The 8,468-nt window shown below is 32.9% G+C and overlaps 1 pseudogene; it reads right to left on the bottom strand.

Annotated features, from left to right (window-relative positions):
• Nucleotides 1-232: 232 nt before the first annotated feature.
• Nucleotides 233-8,104, bottom strand: LOC118969150 (casein kinase II subunit beta pseudogene; annotated as a pseudogene).
• Nucleotides 8,105-8,468: the final 364 nt, after the last annotated feature.

Here is an 8,468-nt window from a genome sequence, read left to right as displayed (position 1 = left end):
CAACAGTACCTTATCACTTCGTAATTTCTATATCAGGATACATGAAGCCCTTCCCTTTAAATATTTTTCCTGGAGATACCTGATAAGATTTTACATAAATTTTGAATAAATGCTTTTTTTAAGTTGCCTTTTCTTCCACTTTATTTCATATTCCCACTACAATAATGACTCCTTTAAATTAAAGTAAAAATCATAGTGTTCCTGGAAGGGTGGCAGCAAAGGAATGGAGGTGCTAAGGACTGAGAAACTGTGGGATAGGGAATCGTTGAATTGTCTTGACTGGGCTCCTGAAGTTATTGGTGGCTTGGAATTGCAGCTGGGAGACCTTTGGATGGATATTGAAACTGTAGGTCCTCGGTATGAATTGGTGGATGGGTGGCTTAGACTGGCAGTTGGGATGTGCCATGAAGACCATATGAGGGAACTGGTGCCAAAATAGACATGGTCCTTGTGGTGGCGCCTTGGGTGTGTACACATCCATGCACTTGGGAGTGTAGAGCTTCACCATAGCCTCACGTGGGATGCTCTAAAGGGTGATGAGAACCATTGGCGGCTTTTAATAGTACACATGAGGACAGTAGCCAAAGTCTCCCTGCTGATACTTTACCCCCATCTGGGTGATGTGGTTGTCACGGACATGGCAGGCATCCGTCAATCCATAAAGCATCTCGGCAGTCTGCTCAGTCAGGTCACACTGGATGTGGTTGACTTCCACATCCTCATCAGGCTCCAAGTCTAAGATCGTGTCTAGAGCTTGTTAACATCTGTTCATTATGACTGAATTTGCTCTGAATGTATTCTTCATCCACTTAAAAGAAGAATTCATTGTCATGGAGCCCACCAAACTAGTATTAACAGCTAATGTTAAATCATTTATTTTTAATTTATCACTTATTTTATCGATGTTAATTTCCTATTGTTTCTCTGTCTCTAGAGTTTTGTTTTCTTGAGTGATCTTAGAAGTTTTGAAAAATAGGCATTTTTTTCTTTTGTAAAGCAGGTGATGATCAAAATTTTTTCTACTTATTCTTAATGAATTATTTATAAAAAGCAATATATGGGAATGATGTTCTAAATTTCTATGTACTTTTAAGTTTCTATTGAGAATACTGCCAGTACCAAAAGTGTTCATCTTTTGGTGTCAGAAAAGATGGTTTTGGTATCCAAAGATCCAAACTGATTTCTAGGGACTGTTTTGATAATGAGAAAATACCTGGTTAGTCAGACTCACCTCAACGTTGAACACTATCTAACTAGAACATTCTTATCACTATCATAGTTATGTACTCTCTGGATTTCTAAAACCAAAGATTAATATCCTTTTTATGCTGCTTAATATTGATAAATTATGCATTACATACATTATAGATAATTGATTCTCATTGTGTGAATATTCCTCAATTTTTTATGGCTTCTCATGTGACTAGACATTTATGTGGGTAGCTCCCAGTTTGGGCTTACAAATAATACTCTTTTGAATATTCTAGTGCATACCTTTTAGTGAATTTACGGATGTATGGGTTCAGGTTTATGCAAATAGAAGTGGAATTGATGATCATGTATGTTCAGTTTTTGTAGATTTGGTAAACAGTTTTATAAATGGGCCATATGCTTCAGTTTTGAGGTACATAACTGGCTTAAATATTTATAAGAAATCTAAACACAGCTTCTATTTTCTTTTATACAAATATTCAGAAATACGTTTTTATAATATCTATTTTACCAAATCTTATTACTAGTTTTATATCATTGTTTTAAGGAAGTGTGATATATTTTTATTTATACATTTTCAAACTGCTGTGATTTATTTTAAAATGTCCAAAGTATGTTGGAAAAATGGGAGATGGATATGTTAGATAGTTTGAAAACAGCAGCTTATGGTTTGATAATTCAATTACCTCTGTTTCCTTAATCTATTACCTTTTTATGATGTTGAAGTTTTTTTCTTCTCACTATCATTGAACTTTCATTAACTTCTCTTCATATTTCTGATCTTTTTTTTTCTTGATATTCAATGGTTTCAGGCTAATCATATCCCTTTTTTGACTATTATATTTGTGAGTATCTATGGACATTTCTTTTATTCTTTGTTACTTTTTAAATATTCTTTGCTGCATATAATATTTATAATTAACATTTTTTGTCAAAATTTTAACTTTTATTCCAGATATTTGTTAATTTGGTTTCAACTGTCTCCACACTCCTAGATCTTTTCTCTTTTAAATTTAGACTTTGTATTTTGTCTCTTTATTGAGGAATTTAACCAAAAGACGTTTATTTCTATAGCATTTATAATTATATTAATGCTCGTTTTGTCTTATATCCTGTATTGTGGTATATTTTCAAGGTTGTGGTTTTATTATCTGAACAGTGTTTTATTTTTAAAGGCATAAATCCATTTTTTATCTTATTGTTACTTTTCATTTCAGTCTGTCCTTCCCATGTGATTAGTTATTGTTGTTTCATAGACATTACATATTTTTCTATGATTATGACAGCAAAAGACATCCTGCTCATAGATCACTGATTCTTTTATTTGACACAGGTACTGAGATCTGACTACATTCCAAAAATTGTTTTAGATCCTGGGGCAAGATTGTCTAAGAAGACAAACAAATGTTTTTGTCCTTGAGGAATTTCAAAATTCTGGCAGAGACAGGGGAGGCAATCAATAAACAATATTAAAAATAAAAGAGTACATAAGATAATAGATTAAAAACTGGTGTTATGAAAAAAATGTAACAGATCAAGTAGTTTCCAGAGTGCATTGTGTGGCCCCCATGAGAGGTGAATTTGGAGTAAGCCCACAGAGTTCTGTGGCGGAGGCCATTTCCAGACAAAAGAGATACATTCTGTACAAAAAGCTCTATATCAGGCTAGTAGAAAAATACATCTGCTTCTCTTCGGTAAAATGTTACTTTCACATACAACAGTATCTTAATACTGTCAAAGTACATTTCTTTCTTTAGTCTAACATAGCCATTGTTTCAATTATCACAAATGAGGATAGAAATACATTATCTCCTCTTTGGATAAGCTTAATCTGGGTAATTCACCAGACATTTTCAAGTTATATAATGTGCTGAGATATATTAATATAAAATTTAAGGAGCCAGTTCAAATAATTTGAAGTTGATTTTTTTTTATCATTAATTTAGAACCACTTAGCATGCTTCCAATTAATTTGGAAGTCACCACTCAAATGAAGGGGCATTCAGGAAGCATTTGATCTTCACAAAACCTTTGTTAAGTCCTTAGCTTTTAAAATCACTCTCCTTTGAAAAGACAAGCATGTGTTCTTTTGTATAATCCGTCTTAAACTTCAAAGTTTTTCATTCTGTGCAAGCAAAGATTGCTCAAATTTTCTAAAATAAACATTTTTAAATGCACAGTAATTTGACAAAGACAAATAAACAAACTACTATTGGACAGTATTGGACAGAAAACTAAAAACTTACTATAGAATTTAGCTTCACATAAGAATGATTAGAGCATTGATGTTCAGATAGGTGTAATGCAATAAAGCAAGATCAAAATGCACATGAAGTTCTTTAAGTTAAATAAGCAAATGTGTTATTAGCCATTTTAAGTAAATGTTCATAACTTACAATTTTACGAACGTGTTTGTGTGTGTGCCATCTTTGACATATTTGATCAATATAAATAAGTTTAACTGAAACTTTTAATGCTGAATTCCTGCTGAAACATCAGCCTTATAATGGTTAAAGGTGTGTACAAATGTCACACGCAAAAGAACAAGAAGTAAAATTATTTCTAATTACTTCAAATACTATGTCAGAAAAATATTTTACCAAGCAACCCTAAGTAAGAAACTGAGGTTTTGTATACAGTATACTTCTGAGTCTCCAGTGGGTAAAAATTAGGAATGACTTTAATGCCTTTAAACAGTGACTTGGCTTATCCTTCACACTCCAAGCTGTTTTATCAATTTTCTAAAAAAAAAAATTCCCACATACTTGCACTAATAAATAAATGAATATTGTTTCCTACCAAGGCTCTCATTTTGGAATCCAACCACACTTTTTACTCAACATGTCATTCTTTACTTTAGTTTCAATATATTTTCTATAATTCTTAAGGCTTTAAAACACAATTGTTCTGAAATTTTGTTGTCTTTAAAATATTCACGATAACAGCTTCTGAATTTGTTTCCCGAATTCATGTTGATATGTCAATAGAAATGGACTAAGATTGCCACTTCAGAGTACCTCTGTCCTTTGATGTAATGTGCCTTCTCTGTGTTCTACAAATAAAATTTTCACTTTTATGCTTCTTCAATAGAGAAATTGGGAGAAGGTCCACAAAATTCAGAGAGGGAGTTGACCTCATTGAAATGTTATTTAACCTTTAAAATATTGACTGACTTACTCTAAAATGTGATATAATCTCCTGTGAAAATGAAGGCATTTATTCCTATAGGTAATCTAATTTCAAGCTTAAAAATATACATTCAGATCAAAACTGGCTTATTCTATTTTTGGCAAAACAATATTTCCTAGCATTGTAAAATTTATGATTTTTGACTGAAAAATAAAATGATTTGTAATCACTTATAATTTCCCAAGTGAATTATAGGTAAATGGTTTTATTGTAACATTGTTGTCAAAAGGGATATCACATAATTTCAAAGCAGTTAAAATCTTTATCATCCTTAATCTACATACATGTTCTAGCTAACAATCAGCAACTTTGAAGGACATTTTTGCAGGGAATTTTAAAACATTGTTTTAAACCTCCATAAGGACAAAACATAAGCAAGATAAAAAGTTCATGTTAGTTTTCTACACATACTTTGACTACCCTAAGTATACATAGAAGCTATATAGAAAAATAGATGATTACTCTTTTCAAGCACTGCAGGAAAAGGTGGTGTAAGTATTGCCAAATCTATGTCAAAGTCAAAAAAAAGAAGACATATAAACACTAGGTGTAAGAGTAAGTGCTGACATAAACAACCTGGCTTATTGATAATCAACAGCTGAGAAATATTTGTTGTGAAATAGAGGAGTTCATATCAAATAAATTTCTGCTAGCAGAAATAACTGTATAACACACACACACATACACACACACATGAAGGAATGCTCACATTCTTTACATGCACTTTAAAACGTTTACCTTTCCACAGAAGTGTGAAGCTGTCTATATTATAAGATATACGTTTCAAAAATAAAAAATATATTGTCTGTTTCAGAACACTGAGATGCTTAACTCAAGATGTCTAATGCCCTTATGATTTTATCTTCCCTGTTGGATATGCTTGTCCAGTAGGCAAGCCTGGATTCCATTAGTTCCAAAGCTATGTGCTTCCTCACTGTACCTGCTTTACTATTTTTCCAGGACAAAATGCTTCCTGTGTTTTCCCTTTCCCTGCTCAACAAACAGTCTGGAACATTTTATGGAAGTGCAGAGGCAAAAAAAGATGAGTGAATAATAATGGCACTCGGCAAATTTGTCCCTTACATTTCCCATTTTTAATGATCTTAAGGAGAATAACTATTGCTTGCTTTAAAAAGTAATGATCACACTTCTTTCTTCCATCATGTCATGACTGTTCAAAACTTTGGTGTTATTGATGAATTAATACATCAATATTATTACAAGAAGCATCAGACAATTAATTTGTGAGGCTAAATGATATATATTTAATAAAAAATGTTATTTACCAAGACAAAAATAAGGTTGAGTGGCTCCTTAGAAATAAAATATTAGACATCTTTCCTCTCTCTGAAGAAAGAAATTACACACACACGCACAAACCTGTATGTGTGTATATTCTGTATATCACTAAATTTATGCATCAATTTAATTATATAAAAATTGGTTTTAAAAAAATCAACAAAATCTGTCATTTTCTTGCTAAAAAATTTTGATGTGGCCAATAGATAGGTCCCTTTGTGACAGCTACTCTATGGAAGGTGTATCTTTGTCAATCTCCAGCTGCTATAGAAAAAAGCTTTCTATTTTGTTGCTACCTGCCATACACTAGTTTTGAGGAAAATCTTTCAATATTATATTTCAATATTATATAGTATGGGTTAATAAATAGTCTTTATTGAGAAAATGAAAATTTACATGGAAAAGGGTACTGAAAAAGAAAAGGTCAAATCTAAACCACAATGAGATACCATTCCATACCCTTTAGGGTAGCTTTAATAATAATTAAAAAAAAGTATTGTTGAAGATGTGTCGAAATTGGAACCCATATGGATGGGAATGTAAAATGACTCAGCTACTATGGCAAATGGTGTAACTGTTCCTCAAAAATGTAAACATTTTATTATTCTATGATCCAGCAATTTCACATCTGAGCATATACCACAAAGAATTGAAAGTAGGGATTCAAATGGATCATCACTTGACCCATGTTCCCAGCATCATTACTCACATGAGTCAAAAGGTAGAATCAACCTAGGAGTTCACTGGGAAATAAATGAGTAAACAAAACGTGGTTTATACGTGCAGCGAAATGTTATTCAACCTTAAGAAAGAGAAAAATTCTGATACATGCTGTAATATGGATGAACCTTGAAGACATTATGCTAAATAAAGTAAGCTAGGCATAGGACAAATACCCACTTACAGGAGGTACCTAGTATAGTCAAATTAGAGAGAGACAAAGCAGGATGGTGTTTATCAGAGAATGGCGGAGGAGCAGTGGGGAATTATTTAACGGGGACTGAGTTTCTACTCGGGAAGATGAAAAGTTCTGTAAATGGGTGGTGGTAATGATTTCATGACAATGTGAACATATTTAATGTCACTGAGTCATACACTTAAAAATGGTTAAAATAGTAAGTTATGTGTCATACGTATTTTATCATAATAAAAAAATGCAGTTTTCCTTCCCTGACATGGAAAGATGGCTGGCAAAGCCAGAATGCTGCTGCAAAGATATTGATTTTCACTGGAAAGACCCCTCCTCCTTACTGTTTCCTTTCGGTAGTTCAAACTTGAAAGTTTGTCACTTTAGAATAAAGAGACTGCTTAGTATCCAGATGTCTCTATTTGAGGTGCTATCTGCTTACAAGAAGCAAACGGTTTTCCCAGCATCTAAAGGTACTTGGACTTTTTATAGACACTGAAAAGGAAATAAAGCTGCAATTCCCATGGGAAGAGCTGAGAAAGCTTCTTTCTAGAGGAAGGAAAGACTGATCTCAGGGGACTCTTGTTCACTTCTCCCAGAGTGAGCTTCTTGAGTTTCTCAAAATAATTCTATTCCTTGTACTGCATGAAGTGAAGAAAATATTTTCTAAGAAGCATGCCATGTGGCCTAACTTAAAATTTTGTTTTAAAATTGTAAGTTCTTGCCAAAATAATACATGAAGACCCCAAGCAACTCAACACTTTTCCCATTCATATCTTCTTACTATTCCTTCTTTCTCTCTTCTCTTGATTTCCATGGCAAGGCAAATCTAAATTTTTCCTATGATTGCTCCTCTTGGTCAATTTTCTTTAAAAACTTGTCCCTAAATATGATTTCCTAGTGATGCATCATATTTTTTTCTTTTTATATGCTGCCATTTATAGATTTAGGTATTTTAAAAATAATAAAGATGTTTATTCAAAATGATGATTCTAACAATCTTGCTCTCTCTTCAGAAATACCAATAGAATATTTAATGACAGAATGACACACGCTTACAAAAGAAAGGGCACAGGAATGGAAGAAGAAGAATGGACAAGAAAAAAAAAGGTACTGAGACACAAAGCTGATAGAAATACACTGGCTGAGGAAATAAAGAAGAAAATGTCTCATTTCAGAAGAGACAGAGGAATTCAGATTTGGGAACTAAATGAATCATAATTTTATTAAGTCTTTAAATATCAGGATTTTTTTTAATGCAGCAATAGAAAACTAAATCACTTAAAAAGGCAAGACAGCAGATTTTCATTCAGAAATATATGGCACTAGTTGTCACAATTTCGTTTTGGGACAGAAATATTCACATCAGTTGGAACTTGTTAGCACTGCAGACTCACAAGACCTGCCCAGACCCACTGATTCAGAGCCTGAATCAGCATCAGCATCCGGGACTGAACAGTTTCTCTGGGTGATTCCAGGCTGAAGTCTGAGAATCATGTCCACAATGAAATCTTTACTGATGTGGTAACATCAGGGATGTTTACTAATGGATTGGTATGTTTCTCAATATTTCAACTGTAATTTACAACACAGATATGACAGGTGATAAGATTTTTATTTTAAAAAGATTGCTTTTACAGTGTTAACGGAGGAAAGATTAAAATGGTAGTTTATTGAGTCAGTGATTTTTATAATCCAGACAAAATATGCTGGAGTTAACACACAGGGTAATTGGGAACTCTGTACTTTCCACTTAATTTTTCTGATGACCAAAACTGCTCCAGAAAAATAGTCTAGCAATTTAAAAAATGTGCTACATCTTATCTGCCTGTGCAATGCCTTTGGTGACTTGAATAGATAC

Source organism: Manis javanica, chromosome 1 (genome assembly GCF_040802235.1).
Source record: "Manis javanica isolate MJ-LG chromosome 1, MJ_LKY, whole genome shotgun sequence".
Lineage (NCBI taxonomy): Eukaryota > Metazoa > Chordata > Mammalia > Pholidota > Manidae > Manis > Manis javanica.
The sequence above is the reverse complement of the archived record's forward strand: the minus strand, read 5'-3'. Positions and strand labels throughout refer to the sequence as shown.